This window comes from Rousettus aegyptiacus, unplaced genomic scaffold (genome assembly GCF_014176215.1).
Source record: "Rousettus aegyptiacus isolate mRouAeg1 unplaced genomic scaffold, mRouAeg1.p scaffold_m13_p_1, whole genome shotgun sequence".
Classification (NCBI taxonomy): Eukaryota; Metazoa; Chordata; class Mammalia; order Chiroptera; family Pteropodidae; genus Rousettus; species Rousettus aegyptiacus.
Genome location: NW_023416284.1, coordinates 143,906,305 through 143,923,830, shown reverse-complemented (window position 1 = coordinate 143,923,830; position 17,526 = coordinate 143,906,305). Strand labels below are relative to the sequence as shown.

General features: G+C 41.2%; 1 protein-coding gene across 4 annotated transcripts in view; it reads right to left on the bottom strand.

The window, feature by feature from the left end:
* LOC107518488 (sine oculis binding protein homolog) overlaps nucleotides 1-17,526 on the bottom strand; it is a 153,604-nt gene that overhangs the window by 22,744 nt on the left and 113,334 nt on the right. The window lies entirely within an intron of this gene.

Below are 17,526 nucleotides of genomic sequence, written 5' to 3'. Positions count from 1 at the left end.
AAGTTGGGCTGCAGAACTAATTAAAGGCTGAGAGCTTTTCCCAATTGGAAATCACTAGACATCAAAGTTCAAAAAATAGTCATTCTCGGCTTCAGAACCCATTACTTTGGAGAAATTATTGTGATTTCATTAACACATTAATTTTGCAACACCATCAGCTCTCACAGATGGTGAAGACATGATCTACAATTCAAATATGACTCTTGTTTGCACAAATGTCTTTCCTTCATATGGCATTTTAAACAAGAATTAATATGAGTAATCTTGCCACAGCTATAAACAGATAAACAGATGTCAAAATTTTCAATAGTTCTTTCAGTGGCTTACTTTTTTAACTGAACATTACACACACTATCTCTTTTCTGATTTCTTATTTATTTATTTATTTATTTAATTTATTTATTGTAATTTCTTCAGCACTCGATCCATTTAACAGCAGAGGAAGAATTCTGAAATGCAGTGTAGTGGTAAGTCCATTAAATTTGAGTCTCTCCTCACTAAAGCACTGGTTCCAATACTGCTCTAAATAGAACCCTGTTTTTGTTGAGGGAGTGGGGTGCCTGTTGTTCCTTTGTTGGTCCATGTTGTTGTTGTTGTTGTTTTTAACTATGGTAAACAGATAACATCAAAGAATGATACATTTTAATAATTATTGGTCACATAAACAATGCAAAAACAACATATGCTGGGCATTTAATTACCCATCTCATTTAACTCTCGGCTTTCCTTGATTATAACAGTGGTGGCATGCTAGTGTGTGATTGTGAGTGTACACACTCATGGCAGTTGTGGGTCTGTAAGTATAAATTCACTCTTTTCCTTCTCACCTTTTTTTTTTTTTGTAGGTAATATACTTGATGGTGTGAGATTGAATAAGAAATACTTACTGGCACACATTAGTTTTTTGTTTGATCTCATATCACTCTTTCAAAATACTTGCCAAAAAAATAATTTTAATGCTAATATACTCCTGTGTTTCCCTTTAGTGTTTCTGGTTTCTCCAGAATTAAGGGAATTTTTTTTTTTTATATATCATAGTTAAGCTGTCTAGTTTACAAACAAGTAGATAATTGCCTCTGATGAGCAGAATCCATCAGACTCTCCAAATTCTCATCTAGATAAAGATTAAATAAACTAGTAGTGAATACTTATACATGTAAGTTATTATTTTTGAAATCCGATCACTTTAATAAATTTAATGTATAATAAAGTTGACATTTAAATTCCAAAATGAAAGAATGCCACCCGATTCTGTTTCAATATTAGTTAATTTATAAGCTTAAAGTGAAAGATCAAATATAGCTTCTTTAATCATGAACTAAAAAACACTATCAAATAATTAAACATTAAAATAATATACCAAAATTTCTGGCATATTTCTTTTGGATCTTCTTTTTTAACCATAAGGGAAAAGAGTGTTCTCTTAAATCTTTAATTGGTTTTTAAATTGCCAGATTGAATTATTTGGCTCTAGAGGATTCCTCTGTTTCCTCAAGCTTAATAAATATTTTCAAGTGGAGTCACAAAAAATAATCTAAATATAACTTAAATGTTCTCCCTTTACTTCCTTCACTTTCAATAATTTATTGATAAATAAGGAATGCTCATAGAGCTATCCCAACTATCAAATGAGAATTCTCCATATTTTATCTATTTCCACATAAGAAGCATTACAGGCATCAGAGTTCAAAGCAAAATTCTATTTCATCAACTTTTCCAGTTAAAGCAAAGGACTAGAACTTAGCTACTTGATTTTCTGCAACATCCCGAAGTGTTTAGGTAATAGTGTGACAGTTTATGACTCTCTCATTTTGGGTAATGTGAGTATGAATGTGCATGTATCCTTGCCTTATTGCATTTCAATTCGGAACACTGATTTAAAACTACAGAAAAGCAATCTTTCTGAGGAAGCAAAAAATTATTAGAGAAAAAAATTGTCACTTAAGAAATAATGAATCAAGTCTGTTTTACAGGACACATCATTTAAGATGAGGTCAATGAATTTATGACACAAATGGCTATATCATGTGAGGCACTAAAACGCAGTACCATCATTCATTCTACATCTAACTAATGACACACTTCTAGTAATTAAACATTTCATCACAAGAGCCTGAGCTGATTGCTTAAGATGTGGAGGTTAGGTGAAAATATATCCTGGAGATCGCTCTCTTTAAAAAAATAACATTTGCATCCCCATGAAATACACAGCATGTGTTTCATAAACTATGGTTTTCTGAATTGTGGTGTTATGAGGTATTCTTCTCTTCTTTTTCCACAGTTTTTTTTTTTTTAACATTGTGAGGCATTATTTTTTTCCTCATTATGCCAAGAGGTACCACAATTCCTTCAGATATTTTAAGAGATAAAGGTTTAAAAGTGCAGAGCTCAACTCACTAGGTTCTGGGATGACTTCCCTGTAATTCCACCCTGGCTTTGTTTCTGTTGGAATCTGGTCCCCTTGGTTCCCCTTCCCTCAGGTCCCAGATTGGAAAAAGCTGAGGCTGAAGCTGTTCAACAATGGCAATCTAGGGACCGAAAAATCAGCTCATGGAACGCCACTGGATGAGACAGCTGAAACGCTTCGTAGCACAAATACATAATGTATCACCAGGGCGACAAAAAGATCACAAAGGAGGTAAACAAATGTGTATTCCATTCAACCTATAGCAGCAGTCCTCGAGAAGATTAAATTCCCCTTCCTGGGATGTGTCCAATTCTAAACAACAGAATGAACATTTCCTTTAGTCCATTTAGACTATTTATATTTTGGTGGCTGGCTGCCAGGATGGTACTTATAAGCTCAGTGGCCTGATGGATTCACTCCTTTCCTGTGAAATAAATGTGTGGCAACCTACACCGCTAAACTGCTCAAAAGACACTGCCTCAGCAGAAATATCACTTGCTCTTGATATAAGAAAACTGAAAGGCAGGACTTCTGGTTCCTATAACTCTTTCCATCTTGTATTTCCCCTGGAAAGAAAGAAAGCTATTCATGTTGGCAACTGAGCCTTATTTTTATATAAACGTCCAAAGTCAAAGCCAAAGTATGCCATGAGGTTACCCACATGGGCACAATATATACATTCTGCTGGGTTTAAGAGAAGAATCAAGTGACTGTGGGAGGAAGACAGAGTTCCTAATTAACACATTAATCCCCTGTCAGCTGCAGGAGTGAAGTTCATCCTTTAATGGAACCCACTACTGCCTTCTGAGTGGTAATCTTGCATTAGGCAATATTTAATTAAGAAATCAATCGTTTGATGAAATCTTTCGTATCTGGGTAAAGACATTTATAGCAATAGAACAGTAAAAAGATATTAGTGATCCCTTGAATGCCATCAACAATTTGAAAAACAAAACAAGATCTTCACGTGCTTCTGACTTGCCACAGATATTGCACCCAGGTGATAGCTCAGAAGTTGTAGTTCCTTAAGCAAAATTGTAGCTTGCCATAAGATACTGGTTCCTTAGATCTTGTGGCATTGATCTTATACTTCAGGCCAGTTCAAAAAAATCATGAGCTCACCCAAGAGTGAAGCAAAGGAAGATGGAGAGACATGCTTGGGGTGATCAGTGTTTTAAAGGATTTGAGGTCTGCCCTATCTGTAAATAGTCACCTTTCAGTATGAGTTGAGAGCCTCAGATAGACCCCACCTGAATACGTGCTTCCAGCCTGGTCCCAGCATCAACTGTTCCTTTGGGTTTAAACATTGCCTCCATCAGGGCACTTGGGTAGCAAAGGATGCTATAGATATCATGTGGGATTTGAAATCAGAAGATGTGAGTTTCATTCTGGACCTTGTTACTTACTAGTAGTGCACTCTTATGAAAATCTCAGCTTCAATTTCTTCATCTGTGAAATGGAGTTCATAGTAGTAACAAGTAAGGGTGTGTGTCAGGCATATCATTAGCTTGTTGCATAGTGTATTTTTTCAGTCCCCCTTGTTTCCTTCATGGTTACTGATATCCCAGGAACATCCCATATGTTTAAGTTAATTTTAACTTAATGGAAGGATGTTTCTATGGCAGTCTACGGAGGGAAAAGAAAATTTCTGCCCACAGCCTTCCTATGAACCTGTGTGTTTTGAGATAGAATGGAGCATGCGTCTCTTTCTGGGCTAATGCATACTGTACCTCACAGACTCCGGTCCCCATCCCCCCACAGCCCGAATTTGTAAGAGACTCTCCCAGAGGTAACACTGGGCTGTCTGCAGTGACAAGGTACCGTGTCCCACTGTCCTGAGAAGGCTCTTTTCAATTCCTGCTGAGCCCTCTTCTTTTTCCAAGGCCAGTCGTTCTCTAACTCAGGCAAAAGCTGATAAAGTAGCACGGCTGCTTGGAAATGAGTGTTAGAACCATTAAAATGAATAATTCCTCTTAGGCTCAACTGCTGTTTGAATAGTGGAAGCCATAAACTGTGCTATTCATGTTTTATTAAAAAACAGAGCTGATGAACGATCTGCTTGACTCATTACATCACAGAACTATCTTCCAAAGGAAAGGCCATAGTCACGGTATCTATCACATGCTCTTAAGACAGGATGACCCAGGCCCTGAATGGCAAAATGCATGTGAGGACAAAACTCCACAGAGGGCAGACAGGCACATCAAAACCGATGGGGGGAATCAAGCCCACAATCTCATTTCCCTGCAAAGCTGGTTTAGAGAGTAGAGGAAGGAAAAAGATGACCTAGCCATAGATATGCAAAGCAATGCAGAAATCAGAAGAGTCATTTAGAACCATCAAGGGCTATTTGTTTTGTTTTGTTTTGTTTTTTTTAAAGCAAATTCATGGAGAAGTTTATTTTCAAAATAAGCTTTGCTAGGCAGGTTTAGATTCCAGCATGCTGATGTTTGCTACATAGTTCTTTTTCTTTAAGGGTCTTATTTGATTTTTTGTTGCTTCGTAGTTTGAGAACCTTCCTCTATCTTTCTCTCCTCTCTCTTCTTTCTCTTCAAATAGCTAATAAGCATCTTTGTCAAAATTGTAGATTTCATTAGGAAACTGCCCTGTAGGAACTTTATACCATGACTTGTGTTCTACTTATAAGTTTTGAGCTGGATTTCAGAAATCTTAGCCCAGGTCACCAGAATAGATCCTTCCCTTTCACATGTGCCTTGAGCTTTGTAAGACAGAATAGAGATGGGTTTGGTTCAGGATCTCAATGAGCGCTGACAAATGGCTCATTACTGACCCAAGTCTCTATTTCCACAGCAAAAGCAAGAGATGGAATCCTGGCCTGTATTCCGTGACCGCAGGTCTACCCTCACAGCCAAATACATGATTCAGAAGAAGGTGATTTTCCCCTTTGGTCTGACATATTAGGTTGCCTAAGAACATTAGCATATCATCACAAAACTTTCTGCTTCATTTAAGCTGGATAAATGTAACTTACATCTTCCTAACACAAGTCATCCAGATGGAAACTGAAAAATTCAAACATCGGAAAATCTGGTCTACCTGGTGCCAAATGTCTGCCTCTGTTTTCCAGTTATTTGGCCCTGAGAGGACACAGAAATAACCCAAGACATTTCAGAGCAATGAAATTTAGTCCTGAAAGGAACCTCAGAGATCAACTAGTCCACTCCTTCAGCCTGCAGCTCTTCCTGGTGGAGCCAGGTACTTAATCAGTCTGCGCCTCAGGTGCTCAGCTGTAAAGTGCGATCATCAAGAGTGACAGCATTCCCAGAGAAACACAGGAGGAAAAAAGATCCAGCAAATGACTGCAGACGTGGAAAAGTGCCACAGAAAAGCAGATAGGGATGGTCCTACCCCATGCTCCTGCCATGTCATGTAACTTTTCTCTCTGTTTTATCAACTCCGGATATAACTGACCTACTCCAAAAAATCTGCCATCACATAATCCAATTTATTAATTCATAAGTGAAAATTTATTGAGGGCCTGCTATGTGTCAAGCACTGTGTTAGGAATCGGGATATGAGTTAAGTAAAGATGCATCCCCTGACCTTATACAGCTTATGTTTTTTGGTTTGTTTTTAACTGAGCTGCTATTTGCGATGCTTTGATTTATTCAAAAATAAGTATTTAAACTGTGCTCAAAAAGGCACTGGACTGTGAGCCCGTGCAGGAAAGATTCAGTACCTGCCCTCAAGGATTTCAAAAGCTTTCTACTGATACAGACATGGGAGAAATCGACACACACCTCCTCCCTCCAGAAGCACTCCGCGTACTCCAGCGGATGTGTTCTAAAGGTTAAAATTCACCTAATAGTTTTTAACCAAAAAATAGTCAATAATTTACTCTCTCAATATCAACTCCCCTTTGTTCTAACCCAACACAGTGACTCCTTTTTTTTTCAAATGTACATTTGAATTTTTTTCGGATTTCTATTTACCTTTTTTATTATAACTCTTCTTGTTTTCAAAATATATATGTTTGAATCTCTTTTCAAATGTATCTTTGACCTCATTTATCATTGCTCTCTCTGTTTTCTAAGTGTATACTTGAATATTTGAAATTTCATTATTTGTGACTATCAGAGCCTCCTCTGTGAAAAAGTTGCAGGGAGGGAGGGACCTTGGGTTGGAGACCCATCAAACTGATGTATTAAGACATGAAGCGTGCTAGTTATCTGGCTTATCTCTGCAGTTATTCACCTCATTCATTTCTTCTGTTATGCAGACTTTGTAGAAAATGGCAAAATCATATTTAAAAACATGTGGCTTTAGTTCAATAACACAGTTAATCATATATCATGATGGAAATCTTTGGAAGGATTGCTATTGTCTGTGACATCTGAAATAGTCTTTTTTTTCCTAGGGATTTTATTGAATGTGCCTCCCAGCCTCCTCATCCACCTGGGCTGTGTCTTGGCATTGACAATGGGCACCACCACTGAAATGCCATTATACCAAGGCTGTGTGTGTGCAGGTGGTCCAGGTCAAGGACACCTGGGCAGAATTAACAGCCACCTTGCAGCTGCTTATGGTGACTTTTCATTCACTGATCAACTATGTACATACTGATTATTTAGAATCTGCCAGGCACCTGGCTAAGGGCTTTCAATCCTCTCTCATTCAATCTTTTTAACAGTCTCCTGCACATTTCTCTGCTCCCTGGGTTACAGACTGAACCAGCTCCTTCCTATCTGTGGATAGCCAGAATTGCCCCACTTCAGCCCCTGGTATCCATCTCTGTCTCATTCTCAAATCTCTCCAGGACACTCCATCAAAAATAATGGCTTTTTCTTATATGCCTACTGGAAGCCCCAATATGATGCAATAATAATAGATTATACTAATAACAATAAGTAGCGTTATTTAACCATGCTAAGCATGTTAGATGGATTACCTCATTGAATCTTCACAAGTACCTTACCATACAGATCACTGGGGTTTAGATAGGTTAAATAACTTGCCCATGTTACCCTCGCAGGTAATAGCTGCCAGATCCAGATTCTAACTTAGATCTGTCTGGCCTCAAAGCCCATACTATCTCAAGGATTTTTTTTTTTGCATTTTCCTTTAAAACTACAGGGTTAAGATGGTTGACTAAAATTTCATAACTTTTTTTTAAAATTCCAGAATCACAGACATTGAGATCTCTAAGGAACTCTACCTGTCAAGCCCAACCAATCTCCTCCAGCAAGTTGGGGTTTCCTTCTACACATAGATTGTCTTCCAGGTGGCACTTAAACTTCCTGTGACAGGAAGGACCATCTGGATCCATCCACACATCCAAAGAGTGATTCACACCATAGATACCTTTCTCCTTTGCACTGACTTCTCTGGTGGCCTCAAAAGAGGGTCGCAATATAATTGCAAAGTGCTGTGTAGCTTTATTAGAAAGTTTAACCAATCCACATCCGTATCACTTCCGCCCACTGGTGGTAGGTCTGTCTGCTCACCAGGGTCCCTCAGGACAGCTCCTCTTCCAAATCTCAGCCTTCAAATACTTTAAAAGAGTCATCATATTTTCCCCAGATTGCTATTTTTAAACATCTCCATTCCTGTGCTCATTCCCCAGGGGACAATTTCTCAGAGCTCTCCCTGTCTGTCCTGTGCCTTTTACCCAGGCATATACTTCACCTCAGTAATGCCCCTCTTAAAAAGTGGAGCCCAGATTGGAATGCAGCAGCCTCACCAGCACAGAGTCCAGGTAGAACACTATACCTCCACTAATGCCACCCAAGAAAGCATGTGCTTCCTTAGCAGCCATATCCCACTGTTAGGTCCTTGCTATTTAAAACAAACATTTGTTGAACATCTGTTATGTACAAAGCTTGAAACTTTCTACTTTAATTCTGACAACAAACTTGTAGAGAGTAGTTACTGGTTTTCCCATTTTACTTTAAAATGATATGGTTTCTCTGAACTCTCACAGCCTACGAATAGTCGAGCCAGGATCTCGATCTAGAACTTCCAACCCACCCTCCTTTCATTCTACCATGCTTCATGCTGTGAGTTTCTGGTCAACCAGAACCTTTTTTCTCCTAAGCGCTCATCAACCATTTATTTAATGATCTATTCAAGGACTTTTGAGGGTAAGCCATCAAGACTACTGGTCTAGAGTTTCAGAAATCATAAACTCTTTCCCAATTTTGAAAATCTGGTCAACATTTGTCCACTTCTGTCTTTTGGAAACCTTTCAGATGGAAGTTTGGCTTTGGGTGGTGAACACGCAATGCAATATACAGATGATATATTTATTGAATTGTACACTTGAAACCTATATAATTTTAATAACCAATATCACCCCAATAAATTTAATTTAAAAAGAATGCTCTCCTATTCGTCATGATAGAACAAGGATTCTCCAAAAGTAGATTTGAAATTATCTACAAATTCCCTCAGAGGCCTGGGAGATCTAAATTTGCTTAGTGTATACAGCAGGTGCTCTCTTCTTATCTTCTCTGCCCCCACTGTGGGATTCATAGCCCTCTTTATGGCATCTGTCTTACTCTTTGCAGTCTAGAGAACATTCCCACTATGGAGACAATAAAAAGAAACCAAATAAAAGTTGCCCAGCCTTGCTTTCTCACCCTCTTTTGTTAAACATTACACTATTTTCTCTAAACACTCATCTGTCCAATTCTACTTCTTGTTCCTTCCGTGATGGCAGCCCTAATAGCTCCTTTCATTACCTTGGGCAGCTCCCCAAGGGTTCAGCTTCTCATGTACCCTAGCCTTCCTGACACAATATACATTTTCAGAATTTCCCGCCCACTGGTTTTTCCCCCATCCCCACAAACTACACTGATCCTCTGATTGTGAGACCAAATCCACCTCTCTTGGAACTTTAAAATAATCTGCTTTTCTAAATTCTAGGGAACATGAGTGATCATATCAATCATTCTCTCCCTCTGCCACTGCACATTCCGAGATGGTTGGGTCACTTCCCCTCTCCATCCACATACCAAGAAGCTCTCTTCTATATTAATCAAAAGGATGTCAAATTAGGATTCCTCTCACTGCTTCTCTACCTTCTCAGAACCATCTGCAAGGCATGAGAAGAATGATCATTTTGTATTTAAGATTATAATATCCTTAGCAGATGTCTAGATAAACTATTCCATATCTTTCTTCTTTACTAATTATTATGTTTTTAATGTCTGCTTCAGATTTTGTACTTAATGCCCCAAAATAATTCTTTTGATGTTTCCCTTATTTTCCTAAAATTCTCACCTTGCATTTCCCCTAAAGTGTATGGATTGCCATACAAGGATATATTTTCCTGAATTGTACTCACCTATGAAATATGTTAGTGGAGCATGTTGTTTTACATTTTATTTTTATATGTTAGCTCTAGTCTAGGCATAATGCCCCCCAACCCCAAAGTCTCAGCATATTTCTGAGGTTGTTTTTATTTTTTTGTGCCTATGATCCTGGGTAACTTGGTCCTTCCCACACTCTGCATTGGTAGAGAGATGTCAGAGCCATTCCTGCCCACGACTTTGTTTACTCTTGAGAAGGACTGGCCCCTTCTTCACTACCCATCTCATACATGCTGCCTTCACTGTGTTCAATTTTACAGGTCTGTTGGACAGTTTTTGCCTCTTTCACACCTCACAATTTAAAGATTTCCAATGAGATCCTTAGAACGCTAACCACATTCTTCCCAATTGTCAGTCCATGTCCTAGGCTTTTACTCTTCAGCGTGATTTGGTGAGGAAAGCAGTTGGGCTAGCAATCAGAAGACCCAAGTCCTGCCTTCCCTGTGACTATAGGTCCTGCTTCTGTGCCATTGGGCCCTCTACCTAACTTCAAGGCCTGCTGTGAGGATCAAAACAAATAGTGCAAATGAAAGCACTCTGAAAAATATAAAGTGCCATGTTACATATAGATATTTTAATTTTATAATAAATGTACAAGAATAACATATAGATTTTTTAAAAAACACAAAGCCAAATGAACTACCTACACTCTACTCTTATTTATCCATTATTCTTCTATTATATCTGTTATAAAAAAAAAAAGAGGAAATCCACTACTATGAATTTTCCTGATATGTACTTCCAAGTAAAAAGTGTAGCCCAAAAATAAAACCCAGAAACCCAAATCGACAGAACACTAGACCCCCCCAAATTCTCCACTGTGTTTCCAATTGCTTGTGCAGTGTTTGACAGTAACATAATTGCAATAATGAGGAGGCTTGTGGGCCACGTTGTGGTCTTAAGCTCACTACCAGTGCTTTAGCCCTAGGCTCAGCTTCGGGCCAGCACCAATCACCCCTGCCAGAATCACCAATGGAATCCCTTATGCTCGGTCACATACAAATATGACATTTATGGCATCTGGTGCACGATGCTGCAAATTTTAAAGGCTCACAGTGCTGGGCTCGCAAATTTGGGGAAACGAAATAATTTAGGTTTCCTATTCTCTTTTTATTTAATTAAAACCTACGTGAGACTGCCCACTTGGTGACAGTTTCTTAAGTGTCTAGAAGGGAGGTGCTGGACTGCTTCTGATTTCACATCTACATGTCGATTCTTTTGTCTCCAAAAAGCTTCCTAGACGTTTGTGGACTGTCAGTTTGCCTAGTGCTCTTCCATCTTTGCTCTATGAATTTAGCCATCCTGCTGTGATAACTACCTGGTGGAAAGCCAATAGTCCACTAATGCTAGATTCTCCACTGAGCATCCCTCTTCCAACTCTGTCCTTATAAACAGATCCTGATTAGCCCAACCTAATCTCCCCATCCAGGATGAATGTCTGAAGTGCTAAAAGGTATGAAGCAAGACAACCTGGGACAAAGATACATATTTGTATATATTTAAACACACCTGCTTTTATTTATATAATTCCTTTCTTCCAGTAAATTCAAGTGGCTCGACAGACACTATCACAATACCACTCACCATAAGTCTGTAAAAAGACAAGCAGCCAGATTACATACCTTATTTTAGAGATAAGTAAATTAAGACTAACAACATTTATATATCAGCTGTCAGGATTTGGGCAGAGGCCCACCTCATAACCCCTTGTAGCTAACCACATCATTCTTTGTTCTACTCTGAGGAAAGAAACAAAATGGGGAGGAATACTTTCACGTGACCAACTATAACTGGACTTTTGGCTCCTAGGTGAAAAGAGAAATGAGTATGATAGAGTTGCCCAATCCAAACAGGCTGAGCAGTGGGCCCCAGATCTGGAAAGATACAAAAGAAAGGTATATTTGGGGGATAATCTAAATATGTGAGGCCAGGCCTCTCTTCCAGTGCTTAGTATCTAAGAGAGAAATAAAAGGCATTAGTGACTGTACTCTGCTATACCAAGGCACGGCCTCAGTACAGTCTGGCATGTGTAGAACTGGAGAGGAACAGAAAAGGGAAGAAAGAGGAGGAGGAAAAGAACTGGGTACTAACTACCTTTGTATCAGCACTGAACCCGTCAGCTGCTGAGTGCCCGCCATGGCCACAGCCCCACTGCTTCCCTGGCCATGGCTGCCCGCACTCAAAGACACCTCAAGACATCGGTGCGACAGCGTAATCCAACAAAACAATCGGAATTTCTTCTTTGGGAAGCTGGGAATCAAGATAACTCCAAGAGGCTAAGCTGTGTTGGGGCACTGGTTGTGGAATAAAGCCAGAGGGCCACAGAGGACAGGCAGTACGCAGAAGCCACGGGGCAACGTAGGTCCTGAGGTACAGCAGGGAGAAGGGGGCTGGAAGTGGGGTGGCAGGAGGAGAAGTCAAGCGGCAGGGAATTGCAAATATGTAAAAAGCCACGTGCTAAAGCGGGAAGCAATGATGGCTGCTCCCAGGGGGGCGGGGGGCAGTACGACAGTGCGGTGGCCTGGTTATTAGACCCGTGCTCCATGAGGATGGCAGCGATGGCTATTCCCCTGTGCTTATTTCCTTGGGCTTAACAGTAAGTCTCCACAATGAGGAAAACCAAAAATCTAAGTCAGTTTTATACACTTTCTCTGATTTAACCCTTACCACGACCCTTTCAGGCATTACTATCTATGAAGAGACAAGGAAAATCTAGGAAGGGGGTAGTGACCTGGAGGCCTTGCATGATCCCCAATACTTCATCCCTGTGATTAAGAAGCTCCTCAGGACATTACAATGGTACACCCTGCTGCGGGCGCGGAGTGCCCAGGGCTGGAGTGGGCGCACTCACACTCAGAGGCTGGGAGACAGCTGTCCTCTGCAGGTTCCGAAACAGGAAGCTGACACCCGGACATGCCTCTTTCACATACCTGTATACACCAGCACTATTTCCAAGGGTCACTGCGACATTCAGTCCGTGCCTATTTCTCAACTCACTGCCACTGCCCACTTCTCACCAAGGACCTACCCCTACTCTACTGCCTAAAGGGCATTCTGAAAAACACTGGTCCTGTCAGTGCTCTGCCCCTGAAAAAAGGACCCATGGTCAAGTGCGCCTGGGAAATGTTGCATGCCCTATGCTTCTCTTGGAGATTCTCAATGCACATTGCCACGTTTAAGCCTCTGAGAAGTTCTGCAGAAAAGAAACATGTTTAATTTCATTTATCCAGAGTTTCCTCAACTTTCCACAAACAGAACTCCTTTTTCTAGTAGGCTCCTGTGGAAAAACAATTTGGAAAATGCTGCTTTAATGAGTTCGATGCATATAAGACAGAGCCAGGAAACCTAGGGCTTACTATTTTCCCTTTGATTAAAGCTTTCCGTTGTGGTATTGGGCCTGGGTCTCACGGAACTTTTACCACCATCCCTCCCAGCACACTGTCTTGCACACGGTAAGGGTTCCACACGCAACTGCTGGTTGTTAACTGAACTGTAGGGAAGGCGAAGGCGATTCTTCTTTACCCTTCTGCATGTTAAGAGGCTCTGTCCTGCCAAGAATCAAGGTTACGCATCCTCCTATAGCACCTCACTGCTCCTCAGCTTCCTGTGCTCTCCAAGCCCTAGACCCTATTACATTTCACCCTGTGGTTTCAGCTTCTGCAGTCACTACAAACTCAACTTTTTTGCCCTCTCAGTTCTAGTTACCCCACAGAGCCCACGAGCCTGACAGGATGTCATGAATACTGTTACCTAGTGTGTGACCTTCCGAACCCTGAAGCTCCACCCGAGAGCATTTTAGGTCACACTGCTGCATTTTCTGCATTACAGCTGAATTCATGAGCACCTCATGAAAAACGAGCCACCACGATTGAAAGACAAACTCTTAAACCACAACAAGCGGCGTATCAGTATTATCATATCCATACACAAAGAATACTCCTTATCTGTCATGCTAAATAAAAACATAAAATCATGAAAAATTACCTTAATCAGCCATGCTGGCACACTGATTTTGAAATAGATTTGATTGGTCTACATGGGTTTATTCTACTCTGAGTCACACTGATCACTTTGTCCCTTCCTTTGGCCATTCTCTGCCCCAAGCCTCTGGGAAAATTCACCCTCATCAAGAGTGAGTGACACATGTGTCCTAAAGGTCCAGAAGAACTGTGTTCTCAAAAAGAAAATGGGCGATTGACTATCTCTGGACTAAGTAAATTCTTCTAATCAGACACCTACATTCTGTGTAACGCATACTTCATGGCCTTGAAAGACTCAACGGAGGCATGGATACCCCAATACTGAGACTTCTAACGGGTAACCTAACTCTCCCAAGTTCTACCAGTTGGAAGAAACTCAAATTTTTTTCTAAGTCCTGTCAACAATGGACAGTTATTTTACCCATCAATTTGACTAAAAAAGGGTTGCAGTAATTATTGAGTGAGAAAGCATAACACTACCTAAGCTGCCCATGCCTATGTTTCTAGAGACTTTAAGAGAACATAGGTTTGGTCCTGTGATGGTCAAAATGAAATGTGGAGTGAACGGGCTCGCTCGCTGGCTAACGGAGCTTTTGCTGTGTACCAGTGAGACGTGAGACATGAGTTCGGACTGGAATTCCATTATGGGTTTTTAATAATTAAACATTACATGTTTGGAACCTCATTCTTCTGTATTACTTTTTAAATATTAATCTATTTACATCAGCGGGACTTCCTGCAGCTTGACACGCAGTAAACAGGAGTCACACTGAGACAGACAACTATATTGGTAGCTTAAGACATCTTGACTGTTCAGTACCAGTAAATGTGACACTAACCCAACCCTACACTGAAATTACCCCGCGTTTTAGAAGGCGGCTTGTTCCATTTTTCAACACACTGACACATTTCCTCATCATTACATTGACTTTTTAAATTAGCAATAATCCAAATTAATCTTCATTTGAGAGATTTATAATTCCCCTTGAGCTCTCTGGGGCGGGGAGCACCCAGTCCTCTTCAGAAACAGGGTTAGGAGATGGATGAGAAAGGAACACGAGAATTTCCTTGGATGTTACCCCACGCTGTGATGAGACTCCAGCATAAAAATTTAAAGACAGAAGCACACATAAAAACCTCATTAAGGGCTGACCCTACTCTCCACAGTGCCCTCATGCTGAGAGGACTTCTCTTTGGGTGCACAGCAGCCACTGCCCTGGGGGAACATTGCTGCTTTTGCTAGAGTCCTTCCCTCCTCCCATTTCATCATCCTAGACAGTAGCTCCCAGGGTGCCCCTCCCCCTGCTGCTGGGGAATCTCTGACTCGGTTTTCCCAACTGTCCACTGTCGGTCCTCATCCTGGCTCAAACACAGAACATCCTGAGGACAGAGACGAGGCCTTGCCAAACGCCTGCACGCACCGGCGGATGGCCTGAGGTCAGACTGCAAAAGGATCTGGGATTCTAAACCAGGCAGGACTATCAAGGGCCGTCTAAATCCAAGGATGAGGAGAACCGAGGCAGCCAGCGTCACTGCTCCGATTACTGACCCCACGGTTTCCACAGTAAAGTAATCATCAGACGGGCTTCTGTGCTGAGCCCCTCGCCAAGCACATCACATCGTAGAACAGTCTCCGATTTGGTTTCAGTTTAAGGATTTTATTTCCTTTTCAGACAAAGCTAGCGGCACAGACCAGCCATGGTCTGTTTTAAAGAGTAAAACACCATTTCACTTAATAAAAAAAGATGTAGGACTCAAAGTGGAAAATTACACAGGAGGTACCCTCCTGTGTAATAAAAAAAGAGCCCAGGCAGCTGCCCACCTCTGTGACCACAGAGGAAGCGGGAAGTGCTGACACTCCAGGGAGATTAAACATAAAAATCTCCACCAAATGTCAGTATATCTGTCTATTGTTTTACTCGTCAGTACTATTAAATGGTTTATGCAAAATACCAAAATGCAAATGTCTCTAACTAATCTCGGAAGGAAGCCTGTCCGGGCAATGCGTGCTGCCCAGCATGGGTGATCCAGGAAAGCTGCAAGTTCTACAGCAATGACTGGCGGTCGGTCTCCGGCTGCTGGTCCCTGGAATCGGGGACCACCCTGAAGACTTGTCTGTACCTGACTTTAGAAAGGATAGCAGATTCCTCGCATGTCGGGGAAAAGAAAAGCTGGAGGCTTATCAAAGTTTCTGTAATGGCTAAGGCCTTCATCTTCCTCAGTCAGCAGTATCCAATTCTCCCTGTAGCAGGCCGTTCAAGACCCTTTTCCACCAGTCACGGGAATGGATGGATTTTGCCTCCTCTTTCTGCCCTGTGGAGGCAGAACGGCAGGTAGGTGCCTGCCTAACCCCAGATTCTCTCCAGAACTTTCCTCTGATTCTCAAATTCAGATTATTCCTTTGGGAACACACCATCCTTCGAATAATTCCTGGGTTTAGAAAAGCAGGCAGTGCTATAGGTGGACAGAAGTCATTCAGAAGGGGATCTCCCACTGAGCTTTTCATGTTTACAAGAAAGATTAGAGGAAAAGAGAGAAAGCTGAGCACTCTCCTTTTGCCTGATCCCCAGAGGCTGTGGTTTCCTCAAGATTATCTCAGACTGTGTCCGTCTGATTTTCAAGCGACTTGGAAAATACTGAGTAGCATTCCCTAGAAAATCTCTAAAAGCTTCATAAATCTATTGCTTGGAAGTACCCCACTAATATTCAGTCTGAATCTTTCTTTGCTTGATTTCAATTCCATTACTCCTACCCTAATTACACCCCTTGTCTTGAGCTAAATAAATTCCTTCCTTCCTCGGTATTTACATCAGTCAGATGTCTGAAGACCATGATCATGCCAACCACCAAAATCCTCAGACCTCACTATTGTGAGCAGAATGCACTAGAAAGAATGATAATACAAACAGTCCCTGTGTGTGCTTCTGACTCCAGCTGGATCTTTCCTGCTTTGTTAGCTACTAAGATCCTTACCCAGGGAATGGCCCCATTTTGAGTTTTTAAATTATTAGCCTAAAGAGAGAAATAACAATAGGTCAGAGCAGTACATGGTTGTCAGGAGATACTTAAATTGATGCTCCTACTGAATTTGTAAACAGAAGAAGACAAAAATCCTGAAAGAGTAATTAACTCTAAATATTTCCTAAATTTCCATCAGTGATGCTTAGTGAAAAATTTTTAAAGGAAGGACATACTTTAACAGTGAAAATGATAGATCAATATCAAATTCACTTTGATACTGGTTTTGCATTCAGTGTATAATAATTCAGCAACTTTTGGAAATTCAAGGTCATAACACCTTGGAATCCAACAGGCACCAGGGGAGTCATTTCACTGCTTCAATATGCTTGGCTGCTCATCTGACTCAACTGTGACGCTTTTGCCAAAAGGGAACTCTCTCTGTCACAGGGGTGCCCATGCTATGCTTGTTAGCAAACTCTTTCTGGTACCGAGAAGAGATCTGCCTTCCTGCAACCCCTACCCATAGCCCCCTACGCCCCTTCGGGGCCACCCGGCATGACTGCATTCACTGCCACATGGCCGTCCTTCACATATCTGGCAATGGGGTATGTGTTCCCCTGGCGCTTTCATCCGAAGAAGAATATCCTCAGTTGTGTCCACTGTCCTTAAGGCATCATGACTTCCAGACTGTCACCGTCCCAGCTACCTCTGCCTCACCGCCATTTCATTCTCAATATGTGACACCCCAGATGAAACACAACACCCTTCTGAACCCACCCTCCAGGGATTTCTAGAACTGAACTTGCAGGAGACTGCACGGTGTGGTTTCGTAATTGTTGGAATATTT